This window comes from Amblyomma americanum, chromosome 6, assembly GCF_052857255.1.
Source record: "Amblyomma americanum isolate KBUSLIRL-KWMA chromosome 6, ASM5285725v1, whole genome shotgun sequence".
NCBI classification, from domain to species: Eukaryota; Metazoa; Arthropoda; class Arachnida; order Ixodida; family Ixodidae; genus Amblyomma; species Amblyomma americanum.
Genome location: NC_135502.1, coordinates 186,011,135 through 186,036,369, shown reverse-complemented (window position 1 = coordinate 186,036,369; position 25,235 = coordinate 186,011,135).

Genomic DNA, 25,235 nt, shown 5'->3' with positions numbered 1-25,235 from the left:
CGCAGACCACTCGATAAGCAAAATTCTTGTGAGATGGTCAGGCCGGCGCACTTGTTTTTGGCTTGGAAATACTTCAGAACTTCTAGGTGCAGCCTGCGAAGGATAGTAGGCGCAGTTTAAGCATGTTCTCCAATGTCGTCCACTGCTGCTGCGTGCGATAGCCGGCGGATCGCTGAAGTTGTGCTTTTAAATGCTGCGCCTGGGGGCCTGGCCTGCGCGACCACTCTAAGCGCAGAATCAATGGAGATGATCAGGCCGGCGCACTTGTTTTTGGCTTGGAAATACTTCGGAACTTCTAGGTGCAGCCTCCGAAGGATAGTAGACGCAGTTTAAGGGTGTTCTCCTGTGTCGTCTACTGCTGCTGCGTGCGTGTGCCGGTGGATCGCTGACGTGCTGCTTTTAAATGCTGCGCCTGGGGGCCTGGCTTGCGGAGACCACTCGATAAGCAAAATTCTTGTGAGATGGTCAGGCCGGCGCACTTGTTTTTGGCTTAGAAATACTTCAGAACTTCTAGGTGCAGCCTGCGAAGGATAGTAGGCGCAGTTTAAGCATGTTCTCCAATGTCGTCCACTGCTGCTACGTGCGAGTGCCGGTGGATCGCTGAAGTTGTGCTTTTAAATGCTGCGCCTGGGGGCCTGGCCTGCGCGACCACTCTATGCGCAGAATCAATGAAGATGATCAGGCCGGCGCACTTGTTTTTGGCTTGGAAATACTTTGTTACTTCTAGGTGCAGCCTGCGAAGGATAGTAGACGCAGTTTAAGCGTGTTGTCCAGTGACGTCCACTGCTGATGCGTTCGAGTGCCGGCGGATCGCTGAAGTGCTGCTTTTAAATGCAGCGCTTGGGGGCCTGGCCTGCGCAGACCACTCTATCCGCAGAATCCCTGGAGATGATCAGACCGGCGCACTTGTTTTCGGCTTGGAAATACTTCGGAACTTCTAGGTGCAGTCTGCGAAGGATAGTAGACGCAGTTTAACCGTGTTCTGTAGTGTCGTCCACTGCTGCTGCGTGCGAGTGCCGGCGGGTCGCTGACGTGCTGCTTTAAAATGCTGCGCCTGGGGGCCTGGCCTGCGCAGACCACTCCATGCGCAGAATCCTTAGGAGATGGTCAGGCCGGCGCACTTGTTTTTGGCTTGGAAATACTTCAGAACTTCTAGGTGCAGCCTGCGAAGGATAGTAGGCGCAGTTTAAGCATGTTCTCCAATGTCGGCCACTGCTGCTGCGTGCGATATCCGGCGGATCGCTGAAGTTGTGCTTTTAAATGCAGCGCCTGGGGGCCTGCCCTGCGCGACCACTCTATGCGCAGAATCCCTGGAGATGATCAGGCCGGCGCACTTGTTTTTGGCTTGGAAATACTTCGGAACTTCTAGGTGCAGCCTCCGAAGGATAGTAGACGCAGTTTAAGGGTGTTCTCCTGTGTCGTCTACTGCTGCTGCGTGCGAATGCCGGCGGGTCGCTGACGTGCTGCTTTAAAATGCTGCGCCTGGGGGCCTGGCCTGCGCAGACCACTCCATGCGCAGAATCCCTGGAGATGATCAGGCCGGCGCACTTGTTTTTCGGTTTGGAATACTTCGGAACTTCTATGTGCAGCCTGCGAAGGATAGTAGACGCAGTTTAACCGTGTTCTCTAGTGTTGTCCACTGCTGCTGCGTGCGAGTGCCGGCGCGTCGCTGACGTGCTGCTTTTAAATGCTGCGCCTAGGGGCCTGGCCTGCGCAGACCCCACTCCATGCGCAGAATCCTTAGGAGATGATCACGCCGGCGCACATGTTTTCCGGCTTGGAAACACTGCGGAACTTCTAGGTGCAGCCTGCGAAGGATAGTAGACGCAGTTTAAGCGTGTCCTCCAGTGTCGTCCACTGCTGCTGCGTACGTGTGCCGGCGGATCGCTGACGTGCTGCTTTTAAATACTGCGCCTGGTGGCGTGGCCTGCGCAGACCACTCTATGCGCAGAATCCCTGGAGATGATCAGGCCGGGCACTTGTTTTTGGCTTGGAAATACTTCAGAACTTCTATGTGCAGCCTGCGAATGATAGTAGACGCAGTATAAGCGTGTTCTCCAGTGACGTCCACTGCTGCTGCGTGCGAGTGCCGCCGGATCACTGACGTGCTGTTTTTAAATGCTGCGCCTGGGGGCCTGGCCTGCGCAGACCACTCGATGCGCAGAATCCCTGGAGATGATCAGGCCGGCGCACTTGTTTTTGGCTTGGAAATACTTCGGAACTTCTAGGTGCAGCCTGCGAAGGATAGTAGGCGGCGTTTAAGGGTGTTCTCCTGTGTCGTCTTCTGCTGCTGCGTGCGTGTGCCGGCGCATCGCTGACGTGCTGCTTTTAAATGGTGCGCCTGGGGGCCTGGCCTGCGCAGACCACTCTATGCGCAGAATCCCTTGGAGATGATCAGGCCGGCGCACTTGTTTTTCGGTTTGGAAATACTTCGGAACTTCTAGGTGCAGCCTGCGAAGGATAGTAGACGCAGTTTAACCGTGTTCTGTAGTGTCGTCCACTGCTGCTGCGTGCGAATGCCGGCGGGTCGCTGACGTGCTGCTTTTAAATGCAGCGCCTGGGGGCCTGCCCTGCGCGACCACTCTATGCGCAGAATCCCTGGAGATGATCAGGCCGGCGCACTTGTTTTTGGCTTGGAAATACTTCGGAACTTCTAGGTGCAGCCTCCGAAGGATAGTAGACGCAGTTTAAGGGTGTTCTCCTGTGTCGTCTACTGCTGCTGCATGCGAATGCCGGCGGGTCGCTGACGTGCTGCTTTAAAATGCTGCGCCTGGGGGCCTGGCCTGCGCAGACCACTCCATGCGCAGAATCCCTGGAGATGATCAGGCCGGCGCACTTGTTTTTCGGTTTGGAATACTTCGGAACTTCTATGTGCAGCCTGCGAAGGATAGTAGACGCAGTTTAACCGTGTTCTCTAGTGTTGTCCACTGCTGCTGCGTGCGAGTGCCGGCGCATCGCTGACGTGCTGCTTTTAAATGCTGCGCCTAGGGGCCTGGCCTGCGCAGACCCCACTCCATGCGCAGAATCCTTAGGAGATGATCAGGCCGGCGCACATGTTTTCCGGCTTGGAAACACTGCGGAACTTCTATGTGCAGCCTGCGAATGATAGTAGACGCTGTATAAGCGTGTTCTCCAGTGACGTCCACTGCTGCTGCGTGCGAGTGCCGCCGGATCACTGACGTGCTGTTTTTAAATGCTGCGCCTGGGGGCCTGGCCTGCGCAGACCACTCGATGCGCAGAATCCCTGGAGATGATCAGGCCAGCGCACTTGTTTTTGGCTTGGATATACTTCGGAACTTCTAGGTGCAGCCTGCGAAGGATAGTAGGCGGCGTTTAAGGGTGTTCTCCTGTGTCGTCTTCTGCTGCTGCGTGCGTGTGCCGGCGCATCGCTGACGTGCTGCTTTTAAATGGTGCGCCTGGGGGCCTGGCCTGCGCAGACCACTCTATGCGCAGAATCCCTTGGAGATGATCAGGCCGGCGCACTTGTTTTTCGGTATGGAAATACTTCGGAACTTCTAGGTGCAGCCTGCGAAGGATAGTAGACGCAGTTTAACCGTGTTCTGTAGTGTCGTCCACTGCTGCTGCGTGCGAATGCCGGCGGGTCGCTGACGTGCTGCTTTAAAATGCTGCGCCTGGGGGCCTGGCCTGCGCAGACCACTCCATGCGCAGAATCCCTGGAGATGATCAGGCCGGCGCACTTGTTTTTGGCTTGGAAATACTTCGGAACTTTTAGGTGCAGCCTCCGAAGGATAGTAGACGCAGTTTAAGGGTGTTCTCCTGTGTCGTCTACTGCTGCTGCGTGCGTGTGCCGGCGGATCGCTGACGTGCTGCTTTTAAATGCTGCGCCTGGGGGCCTGCTTGCGCAGACCACTCGATAAGCAAAATTCTTGTTAGATGATCAGGCCGGCGCACTTGTTTTTCGGCTTGGAAATACATCGGAACTTCTAGGTGCAGCCTGCGAAGGATAGTAGACGCAGTTTAACCGTGTTCTCTAGTGTTGTCCACTGCTGCTGCGTGCGAGTGCCGGCGCATCGCTGACGTGCTGCTTTTAAATGCTGCGCCTAGGGGCCTGGCCTGCGCAGACCCCACTCCATGCGCAGAATCCTTAGGAGATGATCAGGCCGGCGCACATGTTTTCCGGCTTGGAAACACTGCGGAAGTTCTATGTGCAGCCTGCGAATGATAGTAGACGCAGTATAAGCGTGTTCTCCAGTGACGTCCACTGCTGCTGCGTGCGAGTGCCGCCGGATCACTGACGTGCTGTTTTTAAATGCTGCGCCTGGGGGCCTGGCCTGCGCAGACCACTCGATGCGCAGAATCCCTGGAGATGATCAGGCCGGCGCACTTGTTTTTGGCTTGGATATACTTCGGAACTTCTAGGTGCAGCCTGCGAAGGATAGTAGGCGGCGTTTAAGGGTGTTCTCCTGTGTCGTCTTCTGCTGCTGCGTGCGTGTGCCGGCGCATCGCTGACGTGCTGCTTTTAAATGGTGCGCCTGGGGGCCTGGCCTGCGCAGACCACTCTATGCGCAGAATCCCTTGGAGATGATCAGGCCGGCGCACTTGTTTTTCGGTATGGAAATACTTCGGAACTTCTAGGTGCAGCCTGCGAAGGATAGTAGACGCAGTTTAACCGTGTTCTGTAGTGTCGTCCACTGCTGCTGCGTGCGAATGCCGGCGGGTCGCTGACGTGCTGCTTTAAAATGCTGCGCCTGGGGGCCTGGCCTGCGCAGACCACTCCATGCGCAGAATCCCTGGAGATGATCAGGCCGGCGCACTTGTTTTTGGCTTGGAAATACTTCGGAACTTTTAGGTGCAGCCTCCGAAGGATAGTAGACGCAGTTTAAGGGTGTTCTCCTGTGTCGTCTACTGCTGCTGCGTGCGTGTGCCGGCGGATCGCTGACGTGCTGCTTTTAAATGCTGCGCCTGGGGGCCTGCTTGCGCAGACCACTCGATAAGCAAAATTCTTGTTAGATGATCAGGCCGGCGCACTTGTTTTTCGGCTTGGAAATACATCGGAACTTCTAGGTGCAGCCTGCGAAGGATAGTAGACGCCGTGTAACCGTGTTTTATAGTGTAGTTCACTGCTGCTGCGTGCGCGTGCCGGCGGATCGCTGACGTGCTGCTTTTAAATTCTGCGCCTGGGGGCCTGGTCTGCGCAGACCACTCGATGCACAGAATCCTTGGGAGATGATCATCCAGGCGCACTTGTTTTTCGGCTTGGAAATACTTCGAAACTTCTAGGTGCAGCCTGCGAAGGATAGTAGGCGCCGTTTAAGCGTGTTCTCCAGATTAGGCCACTGCTGCTGCGTACGTGTGCCGGCGGATCGCTGACGTGCTGCTTTTAAATACTGCGCCTGGTGGCGTGGCCGGCGCAGACCACTCTATGCGCAGAATCCCTGGAGATGATCAGGCCGGGCACTTGTTTTTGGCTTGGAAATACTTCAGAACTTCTATGTGCAGCCTGCGAATGATAGTAGACGCAGTATAAGCGTGTTCTCCAGTGACGTCCACTTCTGATGCGTGCGAGTTCCGGCGGATCGCTGAAGTGCTGCTTTTAAATGATGCGCCTCTGGGCCTGGCCTGCGCAGACCACTCGATAATCAGAATTCTTGTAAGATGGTCAGGCCAGCGCACTTGTTTTTGGCTTAGAAATACTTCTGAACTTCTAGGTGCAGCCTGCGAAGGATATTAGGCTCAGTTTAAGCGTGTTCTCAAATGTCGTCCACTTCTGCTGCGTGCGAGTGCCGCCGGATCACTGACGTGCTGTTTTTAAATGCTGCGCCTGGGGGCCTGGCCTGCGCAGACCACTCGATGCGCAGAATCCCTGGAGATGATCAGGCCGGCGCACTTGTTTTTGGCTTGGAAATACATCAGAACTTCTAGGTGCAGTCTGCGAAGGATAGTAGGCGGAGTTTAAGCATGTTCTCCAATGTCGTCCACTGCTGCTGCGTGCGAGAGCCGGCGGATCGCTGACGTGCTGATATTAAATGGTGCGCCTGGGGGCCTGGCCTGCCGCGACCACTCGATGCATAGAATCCTTGTTAGAGGATCAGGCCGGCGCACTTGTTTTTCGGCTTGGAAATACTTCGGAACTTCTAGGTGCAGCCTGCGAATTATAGTAGACGCCGTTTAACCGTGTTCTCTAGTGTCGTCCACTGCTGCTGCGTGCGAGTGCCGGCGGATCGCTGACGTGCTGCCTTTAAATGCTGCGCCTGGGGGCCTGGCCTGTGCAGACCACTCGATGCGCAGAATTCCTTCGAGATGGTCTGGCTGGCGCACTTGTTTTTCGGTTTGGAAATACTTCGGAACTTCTATGTGCAGCCTGCGAAGGATAGTAGACGCAGTTTAACCGTGTTCTCTAGTGTCGTCCACTGCTGCTGCGTGCGAGTGCCGGCGGGTCGCTGACGTGCTGCTTTTAAATGCTGCGCCTGAAGCCTTGCCTGCGCAGACCACTTGATGAGCAGAATCCCTGGGAGATGATCCGGCCGGGCACTTGTTCTTGGCTTGGACATACTTCGGAACTTCTAGGTGCAGCCAACGAATGATAGTAGACGCAGTTTAAGCGTGTTCTTCAGTGTCGTCTACTGCTGCGGCGTGCGTGTGCCGGCGGGTTGCTGACGTGCTGCTTATAAATGCTGCGCCTGGAAGCCTGGCGTGCGCACACCACTCGACGAGCAGAATCCCAGGGAGATGATCAGGCCGGGCACTTGTTTTTGGATTGGAAATACTTCGGAACTTCTAGGTGCAGCCTGCGAATGATAGTAGACGCAGTTTAAGCGTGTTCTTCAGTGTCGTCTACTGCTGCGGCGTGCGTGTGCCGGCGGGTTGCTGACGTGCTGCTTAGATGCTGCGCCTGGAAGCCTGGCCTGCGCAGTCCACTTAAAGTGCAGAATTCCTGGGAGATGATCAGGCCGGGCACTTCTTTTTGGCTCGGATATGCTTCAGAACTTCTAGATGCAGCCTGCGAATGATAGTAGACGCAGTTTAAGCGTGTTGCCCAGTGACGTCCACTGCTGATGCGTGCGAGTGCCGGTGGATCGCTGACGTGCTTCTTTTAAATGCTGCGCCTGGGGGCTGGCCAGCGCAGACCACTCGATGCGCAGAAACCCTTGTAGATGATCAGGCCGGCACACTTGTTTTTGGCCTGAAAATACTTCAGAACTTCTAGGTGCAGCCTGCGAAGGATAGTAGGCGCAGTTTAAGCGTGTTCTCCAATGTCGTCCACTGCTGCTGCGTGCGAGAGCCGGCGGGTCGCTGACGTGCTGCTTTAAAATGCTGCGCCTGGGGGCCTGGCCTGCGCAGACCACTCCATGCGCAGAATCCCTTGGAGATGATCAGGCCGGCGCACTTGTTTTTCGGTTTGGAAATACTTAGGAACTTCTAGGTGCAGCCTGCGAAGGATAGTAGACGCAGTTTAACCGTGTTCTCTAGTGTCGTCCACTGCTGCTGCGTGCGAGTGCCGGCGGGTCGCTGATGTGCTGCTTTAAAATGCTGCGCCTGGGGGCCTGGCCTGCGCAGACCACTCCATGCGCAGAATCCTTAGGAGATCATCAGGCCGGCGCACATGTTTTCCGGCTTGGAAACACTTCGGAACTTCTAGGTGCAGCCTGCGAAGAATAGTAGACGCAGTTTAAGCGTGTTCTCCAGTGTCGTCCACTGCTGCAGCGTGCGAGTGCCGGCGGATCGCTGAAGTGGTGCTTTTAAGTGCTGCGCCTGGGGCCTGGCCTGCGCAGACCACTCTATGCGCAGAATCCCTGGAGATGATCAGGCCGGCGCACTTGTTTTTGGCTTGGAAATACTTCGGAACTACTAGGTGCAGCCTTCGAAGGATAGTAGACGCAGTTTAAGCGTGTTTTCCAGAGTCGGCCACTGTTGCTGCGTGCGAGTCCCGGCGGATAGCTGACGTGCTGCCTTTAAATGCTGCGCCTGGGGGCCTGGCCTGCGCAGACCAATCGATGCGCAGAATCCCTTGGAGATGATCAGGCACGCGCAGTTGTTTTTCGGCTTGGAAATACTTCGGAACTTCTAGGTGCAGCCTGCGAAGGATAGTAGGCGCTGTTTAAGCGTGTTCTCCAGATTAGGCCACTGCTGATGCGTGCGAGTTCCGGCGGATCGCTGAAGTGCTGCTTTTAAATGATGCGCCTCTGGGCCTGGCCTGCGCAGACCACTCGATAATCAGAATTCTTGTAAGATGGTCAGGCCAGCGCACTTGTTTTTGCCTTGGAAATACTTCAGAACTTCTAGGTGCAGCCTGCGAAGGATATTAGGCTCAGTGTAAGCGTGTTCTCAAATGTCGTCCACTGCTGCTGCGTGCGAGTGCCGCCGGATCGCTGACGTGCTGCTTTTAAATGCTGCGCCTGGGGGCCTGGCCTGCGCAGACCACTCGATGCGCAGAATCAGTTGGAGATGATCAGGCCGGCGCACATGTTTTCCGGCTTGGAAACACTTCGGAACTTCTAGGTGCAGCCTGCGAAGGATTGTAGACACAGTTTAACCGTGTTCTCCAGTGTCGTCCACTGCTGATGCATGCGAGTGCCGGCGGATCGCTGAAGTGGTGCTTTTAAATGCTGCGCCTGGGGGCCTGGCCTGCGCTGACCACTCTATGCGCAGAATCCCTGGAGATGATCAGGCCGGCGCACTTGATTTTGGTTTGGAAATACTTCGGAACTTCTAGGTGCAGGCTGCAAAGGATAGTAGACGCAGTTTAAGGATGTTCTCCTGTGTCGTCTACAGCTGCTGCGTGCGTGTGCCGGCGGATTGCTGACATGCTGCTTTTAAATGCTGCGCCTGGTAGCCTGGCCTGCGCAGACCACTCGATGAGCAGACTCCCTGGGAGATGATCAGGCCGGGCACTTTTTTGGCTAGGATATGCTTCAGAACTTCCAAGTGCAGCCTGCGAATGATAGTAGACGCAGTTTAAGGATGTTCTCCAGTGTCGTCCACTGCTGCTGCGTGCGAGTGCCGGCGGATCGCTGACGTGCTGCTTTTAAATGCTGCGCCTGGAAGCCTGGCCTGCGCAGACCACTCGATACGCAGAATCCCTTGGAGATGATCAGGCCGGGTACTTGTTTTTGGCTTGGATATACTTCGGAACTTCTATGTGCAGCCTGAGAAGGATAGTAGACACAGTTTAAGCGTGTTCTCCAGTGTCGTCTACTGCTGCTGCGTGCGTGTGCCGGCGGATCGCTGACGTGCTGCTTTTAAGTGCTGCGCCTGGGGCCTTGCCTGCGCAGACCACTTGATGAGCAGAATCCCTGGGAGATGTTCAGGCCGGGCACTTGTTTTTGGCTTGGATATACTTCAGAACTTCTAGATGCAGCCTGCGAATGATAGTAGACGCAGTTTAAGCGTGTTTCCCAGTGACGTCTACTGCTGATGCGTGCGAGTGCCGGCGGATCGCTGACGTGCTGCTTTAAAATGCTGCGCCTGGGGGCCTGGCCTGCGCAGACCACTCCATGCGCAGAATCCCTTGGAGATGATCAGGGCGAGCACTTGTTTTCGGCTTGGAAATACTTCGGAACTTCTAGGTGCAGCCTACGAATGATAGTAGACGCAGTTTAAGCGTGTTCTTCAGTGTCGTCTACTGCTGCGGCGTGCGTGTGCCGGCGGGTTGCTGACGTGCTGCTTATAAATGCTGCGCCTGGAAGCCTGGCGTGCGCACACCACTCGACGAGCAGAATCCCAGGGAGATGATCAGGCCGGGCACTTGTTTTTGGATTGGAAATACTTCGGAACTTCTAGGTGCAGCCTGCGAATGATAGTAGACGCAGTTTAAGCGTGTTCTTCAGTGTCGTCTACTGCTGCGGCGTGCGTGTGCCGGCGGGTTGCTGACGTGCTGCTTAGATGCTGCGCCTGGAAGCCTGGCCTGCGCAGTCCACCTAATGAGCAGAATTCCTGGGAGATGATCAGGCCGGGCACTTCTTTTTGGCTCGGATATGCTTCAGAACTTCTAGATGCAGCCTGCGAATGATAGTAGACGCAGTTTAAGCGTGTTGCCCAGTGACGTCCACTGCTGATGCGTGCGAGTGCCGGTGGATCGCTGACGTGCTGCTTTTAAATGCTGCGCCTGGGGGCTGGCCAGCGCAGACCACTCGATGCGCAGAAACCCTTGTAGATGATCAGGCCGGCACACTTGTTTTTGGCCTGAAAATACTTCAGAACTTCTAGGTGCAGCCTGCGAAGGATAGTAGGCGCAGTTTAAGCGTGTTCTCCAATGTCGTCCACTGCTGCTGCGTGCGAGAGCCGGCGGGTCGCTGACGTGCTGCTTTAAAATGCTGCGCCTGGGGGCCTTGCCTGCGCAGACCACTCCATGCGCAGAATCCCTTGGAGATGATCAGGCCGGCGCACTTGTTTTTCGGTTTGGAAATACTTAGGAACTTCTAGGTGCAGCCTGCGAAGGATAGTAGACGCAGTTTAACCGTGTTCTCTAGTGTCGTCCACTGCTGCTGCGTGCGAGTGCCGGCGGGTCGCTGATGTGCTGCTTTAAAATGCTGCGCCTGGGGGCCTGGCCTGCGCAGACCACTCCATGCGCAGAATCCTTAGGAGATCATCAGGCCGGCGCACATGTTTTCCGGCTTGGAAACACTTCGGAACTTCTAGGTGCAGCCTGCGAAGAATAGTAGACGCAGTTTAAGCGTGTTCTCCAGTGTCGTCCACTGCTGCAGCGTGCGAGTGCCGGCGGATCGCTGAAGTGGTGCTTTTAAGTGCTGCGCCTGGGGCCTGGCCTGCGCAGACCACTCTATGCGCAGAATCCCTGGAGATGATCAGGCCGGCGCACTTGTTTTTGGCTTGGAAATACTTCGGAACTACTAGGTGCAGCCTTCGAAGGATAGTAGACGCAGTTTAAGCGTGTTTTCCAGAGTCGGCCACTGTTGCTGCGTGCGAGTCCCGGCGGATAGCTGACGTGCTGCCTTTAAATGCTGCGCCTGGGGGCCTGGCCTGCGCAGACCAATCGATGCGCAGAATCCCTTGGAGATGATCAGGCACGCGCAGTTGTTTTTCGGCTTGGAAATACTTCGGAACTTCTAGGTGCAGCCTGCGAAGGATAGTAGGCGCAGTTTAAGCGTGTTCTCCAGATTAGGCCACTGCTGATGCGTGCGAGTTCCGGCGGATCGCTGAAGTGCTGCTTTTAAATGATGCGCCTCTGGGCCTGGCCTGCGCAGACCACTCGATAATCAGAATTCTTGTAAGATGGTCAGGCCAGCGCACTTGTTTTTGCCTTGGAAATACTTCAGAACTTCTAGGTGCAGCCTGCGAAGGATATTAGGCTCAGTGTAAGCGTGTTCTCAAATGTCGTCCACTGCTGCTGCGTGCGAGTGCCGCCGGATCGCTGACGTGCTGCTTTTAAATGCTGCGCCTGGGGGCCTGGCCTGCGCAGACCACTCGATGCGCAGAATCAGTTGGAGATGATCAGGCCGGCGCACATGTTTTCCGGCTTGGAAACACTTCGGAACTTCTAGGTGCAGCCTGCGAAGGATTGTAGACACAGTTTAAGCGTGTTCTCCAGTGTCGTCCACTGCTGATGCATGCGAGTGCCGGCGGATCGCTGAAGTGGTGCTTTTAAATGCTGCGCCTGGGGGCCTGGCCTGCGCTGACCACTCTATGCGCAGAATCCCTGGAGATGATCAGGCCGGCGCACTTGATTTTGGTTTGGAAATACTTCGGAACTTCTAGGTGCAGGCTGCAAAGGATAGTAGACGCAGTTTAAGGATGTTCTCCTGTGTCGTCTACAGCTGCTGCGTGCGTGTGCCGGCGGATTGCTGACATGCTGCTTTTAAATGCTGCGCCTGGTAGCCTGGCCTGCGCAGACCACTCGATGAGCAGACTCCCTGGGAGATGATCAGGCCGGGCACTTTTTTGGCTAGGATATGCTTCAGAACTTCCAAGTGCAGCCTGCGAATGATAGTAGACGCAGTTTAAGGATGTTCTCCAGTGTCGTCCACTGCTGCTGCGTGCGAGTGCCGGCGGATCGCTGACGTGCTGCTTTTAAATGCTGCGCCTGGAAGCCTGGCCTGCGCAGACCACTCGATACGCAGAATCCCTTGGAGATGATCAGGCCGGGTACTTGTTTTTGGCTTGGATATACTTCGGAACTTCTATGTGCAGCCTGAGAAGGATAGTAGACACAGTTTAAGCGTGTTCTCCAGTGTCGTCTACTGCTGCTGCGTGCGTGTGCCGGCGGATCGCTGACGTGCTGCTTTTAAGTGCTGCGCCTGGGGCCTTGCCTGCGCAGACCACTTGATGAGCAGAATCCCTGGGAGATGTTCAGGCCGGGCACTTGTTTTTGGCTTGGATATACTTCAGAACTTCTAGATGCAGCCTGCGAATGATAGTAGACGCAGTTTAAGCGTGTTTCCCAGGGACGTCTACTGCTGATGCGTGCGAGTGCCGGCGGATCGCTGACGTGCTGCTTTAAAATGCTGCGCCTGGGGGCCTGGCCTGCGCAGACCACTCCATGCGCAGAATCCCTTGGAGATGATCAGGGCGAGCACTTGTTTTCGGCTTGGAAATACTTCGGAACTTCTAGGTGCAGCCTACGAATGATAGTAGACGCAGTTTAAGCGTGTTCTTCAGTGTCGTCTACTGCTGCGGCGTGCGTGTGCCGGCGGGTTGCTGACGTGCTGCTTATAAATGCTGCGCCTGGAAGCCTGGCGTGCGCACACCACTCGACGAGCAGAATCCCAGGGAGATGATCAGGCCGGGCACTTGTTTTTGGATTGGAAATACTTCGGAACTTCTAGGTGCAGCCTGCGAATGATAGTAGACGCAGTTTAAGCGTGTTCTTCAGTGTCGTCTACTGCTGCGGCGTGCGTGTGCCGGCGGGTTGCTGACGTGCTGCTTAGATGCTGCGCCTGGAAGCCTGGCCTGCGCAGTCCACCTAATGAGCAGAATTCCTGGGAGATGATCAGGCCGGGCACTTCTTTTTGGCTCGGATATGCTTCAGAACTTCTAGATGCAGCCTGCGAATGATAGTAGACGCAGTTTAAGCGTGTTGCCCAGTGACGTCCACTGCTGATGCGTGCGAGTGCCGGTGGATCGCTGACGTGCTGCTTTTAAATGCTGCGCCTGGGGGCTGGCCAGCGCAGACCACTCGATGCGCAGAAACCCTTGTAGATGATCAGGCCGGCACACTTGTTTTTGGCCTGAAAATACTTCAGAACTTCTAGGTGCAGCCTGCGAAGGATAGTAGGCGCAGTTTAAGCGTGTTCTCCAATGTCGTCCACTGCTGCTGCGTGCGAGAGCCGGCGGGTCGCTGACGTGCTGCTTTAAAATGCTGCGCCTGGGGGCCTTGCCTGCGCAGACCACTCCATGCGCAGAATCCCTTGGAGATGATCAGGCCGGCGCACTTGTTTTTCGGTTTGGAAATACTTAGGAACTTCTAGGTGCAGCCTGCGAAGGATAGTAGACGCAGTTTAACCGTGTTCTCTAGTGTCGTCCACTGCTGCTGCGTGCGAGTGCCGGCGGGTCGCTGATGTGCTGCTTTAAAATGCTGCGCCTGGGGGCCTGGCCTGCGCAGACCACTCGATGCACAGAATCCTTGGGAGATGATCATCCAGGCGCACTTGTTTTTCGGCTTGGAAATACTTCGGAACTTCTAGGTGCAGCCTGCGAAGGATAGTAGGCGCCGTTTAAGCGTGTTCTCCAGATTAGGCCACTGCTGCTGCGTACGTGTGCCGGCGGATCGCTGACGTGCTGCTTTTAAATACTGCGCCTGGTGGCGTGGCCGGCGCAGACCACTCTATGCGCAGAATCCCTGGAGATGATCAGGCCGGGCACTTGTTTTTGGCTTGGAAATACTTCAGAACTTCTATGTGCAGCCTGCGAATGATAGTAGACGCAGTATAAGCGTGTTCTCCAGTGACGTCCACTTCTGATGCGTGCGAGTTCCGGCGGATCGCTGAAGTGCTGCTTTTAAATGATGCGCCTCTGGGCCTGGCCTGCGCAGACCACTCGATAATCAGAATTCTTGTAAGATGGTCAGGCCAGCGCACTTGTTTTTGGCTTAGAAATACTTCTGAACTTCTAGGTGCAGCCTGCGAAGGATATTAGGCTCAGTTTAAGCGTGTTCTCAAATGTCGTCCACTTCTGCTGCGTGCGAGTGCCGCCGGATCACTGACGTGCTGTTTTTAAATGCTGCGCCTGGGGGCCTGGCCTGCGCAGACCACTCGATGCGCAGAATCCCTGGAGATGATCAGGCCGGCGCACTTGTTTTTGGCTTGGAAATACATCAGAACTTCTAGGTGCAGTCTGCGAAGGATAGTAGGCGGAGTTTAAGCATGTTCTCCAATGTCGTCCACTGCTGCTGCGTGCGAGAGCCGGCGGATCGCTGACGTGCTGATATTAAATGGTGCGCCTGGGGGCCTGGCCTGCCGCGACCACTCGATGCATAGAATCCTTGTTAGAGGATCAGGCCGGCGCACTTGTTTTTCGGCTTGGAAATACTTCGGAACTTCTAGGTGCAGCCTGCGAATTATAGTAGACGCCGTTTAACCGTGTTCTCTAGTGTCGTCCACTGCTGCTGCGTGCGAGTGCCGGCGGATCGCTGACGTGCTGCCTTTAAATGCTGCGCCTGGGGGCCTGGCCTGTGCAGACCACTCGATGCGCAGAATTCCTTCGAGATGGTCTGGCTGGCGCACTTGTTTTTCGGTTTGGAAATACTTCGGAACTTCTATGTGCAGCCTGCGAAGGATAGTAGACGCAGTTTAACCGTGTTCTCTAGTGTCGTCCACTGCTGCTGCGTGCGAGTGCCGGCGGGTCGCTGACGTGCTGCTTTTAAATGCTGCGCCTGAAGCCTTGCCTGCGCAGACCACTTGATGAGCAGAATCCCTGGGAGATGATCCGGCCGGCCACTTGTTCTTGGCTTGGACATACTTCGGAACTTCTAGGTGCAGCCTACGAATGATAGTAGACGCAGTTTAAGCGTGTTCTTCAGTGTCGTCTACTGCTGCGGCGTGCGTGTGCCGGCGGGTTGCTGACGTGCTGCTTATAAATGCTGCGCCTGGAAGCCTGGCGTGCGCACACCACTCGACGAGCAGAATCCCAGGGAGATGATCAGGCCGGGCACTTGTTTTTGGATTGGAAATACTTCGGAACTTCTAGGTGCAGCCTGCGAATGATAGTAGACGCAGTTTAAGCGTGTTCTTCAGTGTCGTCTACTGCTGCGGCGTGCGTGTGCCGGCGGGTTGCTGACGTGCTGCTTAGATGCTGCGCCTGGAAGCCTGGCCTGCGCAGTCCACTTAAAGTGCAGAATTCCTGGGAGATGATCAGGCAGGGCACTTCTTTTTGGCTCGGATATGCTTCAGAACTTCTAGATGCAGCCTGCGAATGATAGTAGACGCAGTTTAAGCGTGTTGCCCAGTGACGTCCACTGCTGATGCGTGCGAGTGCCGGTGGATCGCTGACGTGCTTCTTTTAAATGCTGCGCCTGGGGGCTGGCCAGCGCAGACCACTCGATCCGCAGAAACCCTTGTAGATGATCAGGCCGGCACACTTGTTTTTGGCCTGAAAATACTTCAGAACTTCTAGGTGCAGCCTGCGAAGGATAGTAGGCGCAGTTTAAGCGTGTTCTCCAATGTCGTCCACTGCTGCTGCGTGCGAGAGCCGGCGGGTCGCTGACGTGCTGCTTTAAAATGCTGCGCCTGGGGGCCTGGCCTGCGCAGACCACTCCATGCGCAGAATCCCTTGGAGATGATCAGGCCGGCGCACTTGTTTTTCGGTTTGGAAATACTTAGGAACTTCTAGGTGCAGCCTGCGAAGGATAGTAGACGCAGTTTAACCGTGTTCTCTAGTGTCGTCCACTGCTGCTGCGTGCGAGTGCCGGCGGGTCGCTGATGTGCTGCTTTAAAATGCTGCGCCTGGGGGCCTGGCCTGCGCAGACCACTCCATGCGCAGAATCCTTAGGAGATCATCAGGCCGGCGCACATGTTTTCCGGCTTGGAAACACTTCGGAACTTCTAGGTGCAGCCTGCGAAGGATAGTAGACGCAGTTTAAGCGTGTTCTCCAGTGTCGTCCACTGCTGCAGCGTGCGAGTGCCGGCGGATCGCTGAAGTGGTGCTTTTAAGTGCTGCGCCTGGGGCCTGGCCTGCGCAGACCACTCTATGCGCAGAATCCCTGGAGATGATCAGGCCGGCGCACTTGTTTTTGGCTTGGAAATACTTCGGAACTACTAGGTGCAGCCTTCGAAGGATAGTAGACGCAGTTTAAGCGTGTTTTCCAGAGTCGGCCACTGTTGCTGCGTGCGAGTCCCGGCGGATAGCTGACGTGCTGCCTTTAAATGCTGCGCCTGGGGGCCTGGCCTGCGCAGACCAATCGATGCGCAGAATCCCTTGGAGATGATCAGGCACGCGCAGTTGTTTTTCGGCTTGGAAATACTTCGGAACTTCTAGGTGCAGCCTGCGAAGGATAGTAGGCGCAGTTTAAGCGTGTTCTCCAGATTAGGCCACTGCTGATGCGTGCGAGTTCCGGCGGATCGCTGAAGTGCTGCTTTTAAATGATGCGCCTCTGGGCCTGGCCTGCGCAGACCACTCGATAATCAGAATTCTTGTAAGATGGTCAGGCCAGCGCACTTGTTTTTGCCTTGGAAATACTTCAGAACTTCTAGGTGCAGCCTGCGAAGGATATTAGGCTCAGTGTAAGCGTGTTCTCAAATGTCGTCCACTGCTGCTGCGTGCGAGTGCCGCCGGATCGCTGACGTGCTGCTTTTAAATGCTGCGCCTGGGGGCCTGGCCTCCGCAGACCACTCGATGCGCAGAATCAGTTGGAGATGATCAGGCCGGCGCACATGTTTTCCGGCTTGGAAACACTTCGGAACTTCTAGGTGCAGCCTGCGAAGGATTGTAGACACAGTTTAAGCGTGTTCTCCAGTGTCGTCCACTGCTGATGCATGCGAGTGCCGGCGGATCGCTGAAGTGGTGCTTTTAAATGCTGCGCCTGGGGGCCTGGCCTGCGCTGACCACTCTATGCGCAGAATCCCTGGAGATGATCAGGCCGGCGCACTTGATTTTGGTTTGGAAATACTTCGGAACTTCTAGGTGCAGGCTGCAAAGGATAGTAGACGCAGTTTAAGGATGTTCTCCTGTGTCGTCTACAGCTGCTGCGTGCGTGTGCCGGCGGATTGCTGACATGCTGCTTTTAAATGCTGCGCCTGGTAGCCTGGCCTGCGCAGACCACTCGATGAGCAGACTCCCTGGGAGATGATCAGGCCGGGCACTTTTTTGGCTAGGATATGCTTCAGAACTTCCAAGTGCAGCCTGCGAATGATAGTAGACGCAGTTTAAGGATGTTCTCCAGTGTCGTCCACTGCTGCTGCGTGCGAGTGCCGGCGGATCGCTGACGTGCTGCTTTTAAATGCTGCGCCTGGAAGCCTGGCCTGCGCAGACCACTCGATACGCAGAATCCCTTGGAGATGATCAGGCCGGGTACTTGTTTTTGGCTTGGATATACTTCGGAACTTCTATGTGCAGCCTGAGAAGGATAGTAGACACAGTTTAAGCGTGTTCTCCAGTGTCGTCTACTGCTGCTGCGTGCGTGTGCCGGCGGATCGCTGACGTGCTGCTTTTAAGTGCTGCGCCTGGGGCCTTGCCTGCGCAGACCACTTGATGAGCAGAATCCCTGGGAGATGTTCAGGCCGGGCACTTGTTTTTGGCTTGGATATACTTCAGAACTTCTAGATGCAGCCTGCGAATGATAGTAGACGCAGTTTAAGCGTGTTTCCCAGTGACGTCTACTGCTGATGCGTGCGAGTGCCGGCGGATCGCTGACGTGCTGCTTTAAAATGCTGCGCCTGGGGGCCTGGCCTGCGCAGACCACACCATGCGCAGAATCCCTTGGAGATGATCAGGGCGAGCACTTGTTTTCGGCTTGGAAATACTTCGGAACTTCTAGGTGCAGCCTGCTAAGGATAATCGACGCAGTTTAACCGTGTTCTCCAATGTCGTCCAAAGCTGCTGCGTGCGAGTGCCGGCGGATCGCTGACGTGCTGATTTTATATGGTGCGCCTGGGGGCCTGGCCTGCCGCGACCACTCGATGCACAGAATCTTTGTTAGATGATCAGGCCGGCGCACTTGTTTTTCGGCTTGGAAATACTTCGGAACTTCTAGGTACAGCCTGCGAAGGATAGAAGACGCCGTTTAACAGTGTTCCCTAGTGTCGTCCACTGCTGCTGCGTGCGAGTACCGGCGGGTCGCTGACGTGCTGCTTTTAAATGCTGCGCCTGGGGGCCTCGCCTGCGCAGACCACTCCATGCACAGAATCCTTAAGAGATAATCAGGCCGGCGCACATGTTTTCCGGTTTGGAAACACTTCGGAACTTCTAGGTCCAGCCTGCGAAGAATAGTAGACGCAGTTTAAGCGTGTCCTCCAGTGTGGTCCACTGCTGCTGCGTACGTGTGCCGGCGGAACGCTGATGTGCTGCTTTTAAATGCTGCGCCTGGTGGCGTGGCCTGCGCAGACCACTCTATGCGCAGAATACCTGGAGATGATCAGGCCGGGCACTTGTTTTTGGCTTGGAAATACTTCAGAACTTCTAGGTGCACCCTGCGAATGATAGTAGACGCAGTTTAAGCGTGTTCTCCAGTGACGTCCACTGATGATGCGTGCGGGTTCCGGCGGATCGCTGACGTGCTGCTTTTAAATGCTGCGCCTGGGGGCCTGACCTGCGCAGACCACTCGATAAACAAAATTCTTGTGAGATGGTCAGGCCGGCGCACTTGATTTTGGCTTGGAAATACTTCAGAACTTCTAGGTGCAGCCTGCGAAGGATAGTAGGCGCAGTTAAAGCATGTTCTCCAACGTCGTCCACTGCTGCTGCATGCGAGAGCCGGCGAATCGCTGACGTGCTGATTTTAAATGGTGCGCCTGGGGGCCTGGCCTGCCGCGACCACTCGATGCATAGAATCCTTGTTAGATGACCAGGCCGGCGCACTTGTTTTTGGCTTGGAAATACATCAGAACTTCTAGGTGCAGTCTGCGAAGGATAGTAGGCGGAGTTTAAGCATGTTCTCCAATGTCGTCCACTGCTGCTGCGTGCGAGAGCCGGCGGATCGCTGACGTGCTGATATTAAATGGTGCGCCTGGGGGCCTGGCCTGCCGCGACCACTCGATGCATAGAATCCTTGTTAGAGGATCAGGCCGGCGCACTTGTTTTTCGGCTTGGAAATACTTCGGAACTTCTAGGTGCAGCCTGCGAAGGATAGTAGGCGCCGTTTAAGCGTGTTCTCCAGATTAGGCCACTGCTGCTGCGTACGTGTGCCGGCGGATCGCTGACGTGCTGCTTTTAAATACTGCGCCTGGTGGCGTGGCCGGCGCAGACCACTCTATGCGCAGAATCCCTGGAGATGATCAGGCCGGGCACTTGTTTTTGGCTTGGAAATACTTCAGAACTTCTATGTGCAGCCTGCGAATGATAGTAGACGCAGTATAAGCGTGTTCTCCAGTGACGTCCACTTCTGATGCGTGCGAGTTCCGGCGGATCGCTGAAGTGCTGCTTTTAAATGATGCGCCTCTGGGCCTGGCCTGCGCAGACCACTCGATAATCAGAATTCTTGTAAGATGGTCAGGCCAGCGCACTTGTTTTTGGCTTAGAAATACTTCTGAACTTCTAGGTGCAGCCTGCGAAGGATATTAGGCTCAGTTTAAGCGTGTTCTCAAATGTCGTCCACTTCTGCTGCGTGCGAGTGCCGCCGGATCACTGACGTGCTGTTTTTAAATGCTGCGCCTGGGGGCCTGGCCTGCGCAGACCACTCGATGCGCAGAATCCCTGGAGATGATCAGGCCGGCGCACTTGTTTTTGGCTTGGAAATACATCAGAACTTCTAGGTGCAGTCTGCGAAGGATAGTAGGCGGAGTTTAAGCATGTTCTCCAATGTCGTCCACTGCTGCTGCGTGCGAGAGCCGGCGGATCGCTGACGTGCTGATATTAAATGGTGCGCCTGGGGGCCTGGCCTGCCGCGACCACTCGATGCATAGAATCCTTGTTAGAGGATCAGGCCGGCGCACTTGTTTTTCGGCTTGGAAATACTTCGGAACTTCTAGGTGCAGCCTGCGAATTATAGTAGACGCCGTTTAACCGTGTTCTCTAGTGTCGTCCACTGCTGCTGCGTGCGAGTGCCGGCGGATCGCTGACGTGCTGCCTTTAAATGCTGCGCCTGGGGGCCTGGCCTGTGCAGACCACTCGATGCGCAGAATTCCTTCGAGATGGTCTGGCTGGCGCACTTGTTTTTCGGTTTGGAAATACTTCGGAACTTCTATGTGCAGCCTGCGAAGGATAGTAGACGCAGTTTAACCGTGTTCTCTAGTGTCGTCCACTGCTGCTGCGTGCGAGTGCCGGCGGGTCGCTGACGTGCTGCTTTTAAATGCTGCGCCTGAAGCCTTGCCTGCGCAGACCACTTGATGAGCAGAATCCCTGGGAGATGATCCGGCCGGCCACTTGTTCTTGGCTTGGACATACTTCGGAACTTCTAGGTGCAGCCTACGAATGATAGTAGACGCAGTTTAAGCGTGTTCTTCAGTGTCGTCTACTGCTGCGGCGTGCGTGTGCCGGCGGGTTGCTGACGTGCTGCTTATAAATGCTGCGCCTGGAAGCCTGGCGTGCGCACACCACTCGACGAGCAGAATCCCAGGGAGATGATCAGGCCGGGCACTTGTTTTTGGATTGGAAATACTTCGGAACTTCTAGGTGCAGCCTGCGAATGATAGTAGACGCAGTTTAAGCGTGTTCTTCAGTGTCGTCTACTGCTGCGGCGTGCGTGTGCCGGCGGGTTGCTGACGTGCTGCTTAGATGCTGCGCCTGGAAGCCTGGCCTGCGCAGTCCACTTAAAGTGCAGAATTCCTGGGAGATGATCAGGCAGGGCACTTCTTTTTGGCTCGGATATGCTTCAGAACTTCTAGATGCAGCCTGCGAATGATAGTAGACGCAGTTTAAGCGTGTTGCCCAGTGACGTCCACTGCTGATGCGTGCGAGTGCCGGTGGATCGCTGACGTGCTTCTTTTAAATGCTGCGCCTGGGGGCTGGCCAGCGCAGACCACTCGATCCGCAGAAACCCTTGTAGATGATCAGGCCGGCACACTTGTTTTTGGCCTGAAAATACTTCAGAACTTCTAGGTGCAGCCTGCGAAGGATAGTAGGCGCAGTTTAAGCGTGTTCTCCAATGTCGTCCACTGCTGCTGCGTGCGAGAGCCGGCGGGTCGCTGACGTGCTGCTTTAAAATGCTGCGCCTGGGGGCCTGGCCTGCGCAGACCACTCCATGCGCAGAATCCCTTGGAGATGATCAGGCCGGCGCACTTGTTTTTCGGTTTGGAAATACTTAGGAACTTCTAGGTGCAGCCTGCGAAGGATAGTAGACGCAGTTTAACCGTGTTCTCTAGTGTCGTCCACTGCTGCTGCGTGCGAGTGCCGGCGGGTCGCTGATGTGCTGCTTTAAAATGCTGCGCCTGGGGGCCTGGCCTGCGCAGACCACTCCATGCGCAGAATCCTTAGGAGATCATCAGGCCGGCGCACATGTTTTCCGGCTTGGAAACACTTCGGAACTTCTAGGTGCAGCCTGCGAAGGATAGTAGACGCAGTTTAAGCGTGTTCTCCAGTGTCGTCCACTGCTGCAGCGTGCGAGTGCCGGCGGATCGCTGAAGTGGTGCTTTTAAGTGCTGCGCCTGGGGCCTGGCCTGCGCAGACCACTCTATGCGCAGAATCCCTGGAGATGATCAGGCCGGCGCACTTGTTTTTGGCTTGGAAATACTTCGGAACTACTAGGTGCAGCCTTCGAAGGATAGTAGACGCAGTTTAAGCGTGTTTTCCAGAGTCGGCCACTGTTGCTGCGTGCGAGTCCCGGCGGATAGCTGACGTGCTGCCTTTAAATGCTGCGCCTGGGGGCCTGGCCTGCGCAGACCAATCGATGCGCAGAATCCCTTGGAGATGATCAGGCACGCGCAGTTGTTTTTCGGCTTGGAAATACTTCGGAACTTCTAGGTGCAGCCTGCGAAGGATAGTAGGCGCAGTTTAAGCGTGTTCTCCAGATTAGGCCACTGCTGATGCGTGCGAGTTCCGGCGGATCGCTGAAGTGCTGCTTTTAAATGATGCGCCTCTGGGCCTGGCCTGCGCAGACCACTCGATAATCAGAATTCTTGTAAGATGGTCAGGCCAGCGCACTTGTTTTTGCCTTGGAAATACTTCAGAACTTCTAGGTGCAGCCTGCGAAGGATATTAGGCTCAGTGTAAGCGTGTTCTCAAATGTCGTCCACTGCTGCTGCGTGCGAGTGCCGCCGGATCGCTGACGTGCTGCTTTTAAATGCTGCGCCTGGGGGCCTGGCCTCCGCAGACCACTCGATGCGCAGAATCAGTTGGAGATGATCAGGCCGGCGCACATGTTTTCCGGCTTGGAAACACTTCGGAACTTCTAGGTGCAGCCTGCGAAGGATTGTAGACACAGTTTAAGCGTGTTCTCCAGTGTCGTCCACTGCTGATGCATGCGAGTGCCGGCGGATCGCTGAAGTGGTGCTTTTAAATGCTGCGCCTGGGGGCCTGGCCTGCGCTGACCACTCTATGCGCAGAATCCCTGGAGATGATCAGGCCGGCGCACTTGATTTTGGTTTGGAAATACTTCGGAACTTCTAGGTGCAGGCTGCAAAGGATAGTAGACGCAGTTTAAGGATGTTCTCCTGTGTCGTCTACAGCTGCTGCGTGCGTGTGCCGGCGGATTGCTGACATGCTGCTTTTAAATGCTGCGCCTGGTAGCCTGGCCTGCGCAGACCACTCGATGAGCAGACTCCCTGGGAGATGATCAGGCCGGGCACTTTTTTGGCTAGGATATGCTTCAGAACTTCCAAGTGCAGCCTGCGAATGATAGTAGACGCAGTTTAAGGATGTTCTCCAGTGTCGTCCACTGCTGCTGCGTGCGAGTGCCGGCGGATCGCTGACGTGCTGCTTTTAAATGCTGCGCCTGGAAGCCTGGCCTGCGCAGACCACTCGATACGCAGAATCCCTTGGAGATGATCAGGCCGGGTACTTGTTTTTGGCTTGGATATACTTCGGAACTTCTATGTGCAGCCTGAGAAGGATAGTAGACACAGTTTAAGCGTGTTCTCCAGTGTCGTCTACTGCTGCTGCGTGCGTGTGCCGGCGGATCGCTGACGTGCTGCTTTTAAGTGCTGCGCCTGGGGCCTTGCCTGCGCAGACCACTTGATGAGCAGAATCCCTGGGAGATGTTCAGGCCGGGCACTTGTTTTTGGCTTGGATATACTTCAGAACTTCTAGATGCAGCCTGCGAATGATAGTAGACGCAGTTTAAGCGTGTTTCCCAGTGACGTCTACTGCTGATGCGTGCGAGTGCCGGCGGATCGCTGACGTGCTGCTTTAAAATGCTGCGCCTGGGGGCCTGGCCTGCGCAGACCACACCATGCGCAGAATCCCTTGGAGATGATCAGGGCGAGCACTTGTTTTCGGCTTGGAAATACTTCGGAACTTCTAGGTGCAGCCTGCTAAGGATAATCGACGCAGTTTAACCGTGTTCTCCAATGTCGTCCAAAGCTGCTGCGTGCGAGTGCCGGCGGATCGCTGACGTGCTGATTTTATATGGTGCGCCTGGGGGCCTGGCCTGCCGCGACCACTCGATGCACAGAATCTTTGTTAGATGATCAGGCCGGCGCACTTGTTTTTCGGCTTGGAAATACTTCGGAACTTCTAGGTACAGCCTGCGAAGGATAGAAGACGCCGTTTAACAGTGTTCCCTAGTGTCGTCCACTGCTGCTGCGTGCGAGTACCGGCGGGTCGCTGACGTGCTGCTTTTAAATGCTGCGCCTGGGGGCCTCGCCTGCGCAGACCACTCCATGCACAGAATCCTTAAGAGATAATCAGGCCGGCGCACATGTTTTCCGGTTTGGAAACACTTCGGAACTTCTAGGTCCAGCCTGCGAAGAATAGTAGACGCAGTTTAAGCGTGTCCTCCAGTGTGGTCCACTGCTGCTGCGTACGTGTGCCGGCGGAACGCTGATGTGCTGCTTTTAAATGCTGCGCCTGGTGGCGTGGCCTGCGCAGACCACTCTATGCGCAGAATACCTGGAGATGATCAGGCCGGGCACTTGTTTTTGGCTTGGAAATACTTCAGAACTTCTAGGTGCACCCTGCGAATGATAGTAGACGCAGTTTAAGCGTGTTCTCCAGTGACGTCCACTGATGATGCGTGCGGGTTCCGGCGGATCGCTGACGTGCTGCTTTTAAATGCTGCGCCTGGGGGCCTGACCTGCGCAGACCACTCGATAAACAAAATTCTTGTGAGATGGTCAGGCCGGCGCACTTGATTTTGGCTTGGAAATACTTCAGAACTTCTAGGTGCAGCCTGCGAAGGATAGTAGGCGCAGTTAAAGCATGTTCTCCAACGTCGTCCACTGCTGCTGCATGCGAGAGCCGGCGAATCGCTGACGTGCTGATTTTAAATGGTGCGCCTGGGGGCCTGGCCTGCCGCGACCACTCGATGCATAGAATCCTTGTTAGATGACCAGGCCGGCGCACTTGTTTTTCGGCCTGGAAATACTTCGGAACTTCTAGGTGCAGCCTGCGAAGTATAGTAGACGTAGTTTAAGCATGTTCTCCAGAGTCGGCCACTGCTGCTGCGTGCGAGTCCCGGTGGATAGCTGACGTGCTGCCTTTAAAGGCTGCGCCTGGGGGCCTGGCCTGCGCAGATCACTCGATGCGCAGAATCCCTTGGAGATGATCAGGCCGGCGCACTTGTTTTTTGGCTTGGAAATACTTCGGCACTTCAATGTGCAGCCTGCGAAGGATAGTAGACGCAGTTTAAGGGTATTCTCCAGAATCGACCAGTGGTGCTGAGTGCGAGTGCCGGCGGATCGCTGACGTGCTGCTTTTAAATGCTGCGCCTGGGGGCCTGGCCTGTGCAGACCACTCGATAAACAAACTTCTTGTGAGATGGTCAGGCCGACGCACTTGTTTTTGGCATGGAAATACTTCAGAACTTCTAGGTGCAGCATGCGAAGGATAGTAGGCGCAGTTTAAGCGTGTTCTCCAAAGTCGTCCACTGCTGCTGCGTGCGAGAGCCGGCGGATCGCAGACATGCTGATTTTAAATGGTGCGCCTGGATGCCTTGCCGGCCGCGACAACTCGATGCACAGAATCCTTGTTAGATGATCAGGCCGGCGCACTTGTTTTTCGGCTTGGAAATACTTCGGAACTTCTAGGTGCAGCCTGCGAAGGATTGTAGACGCAGTTTAACCGTGTTCTCTAGTGTC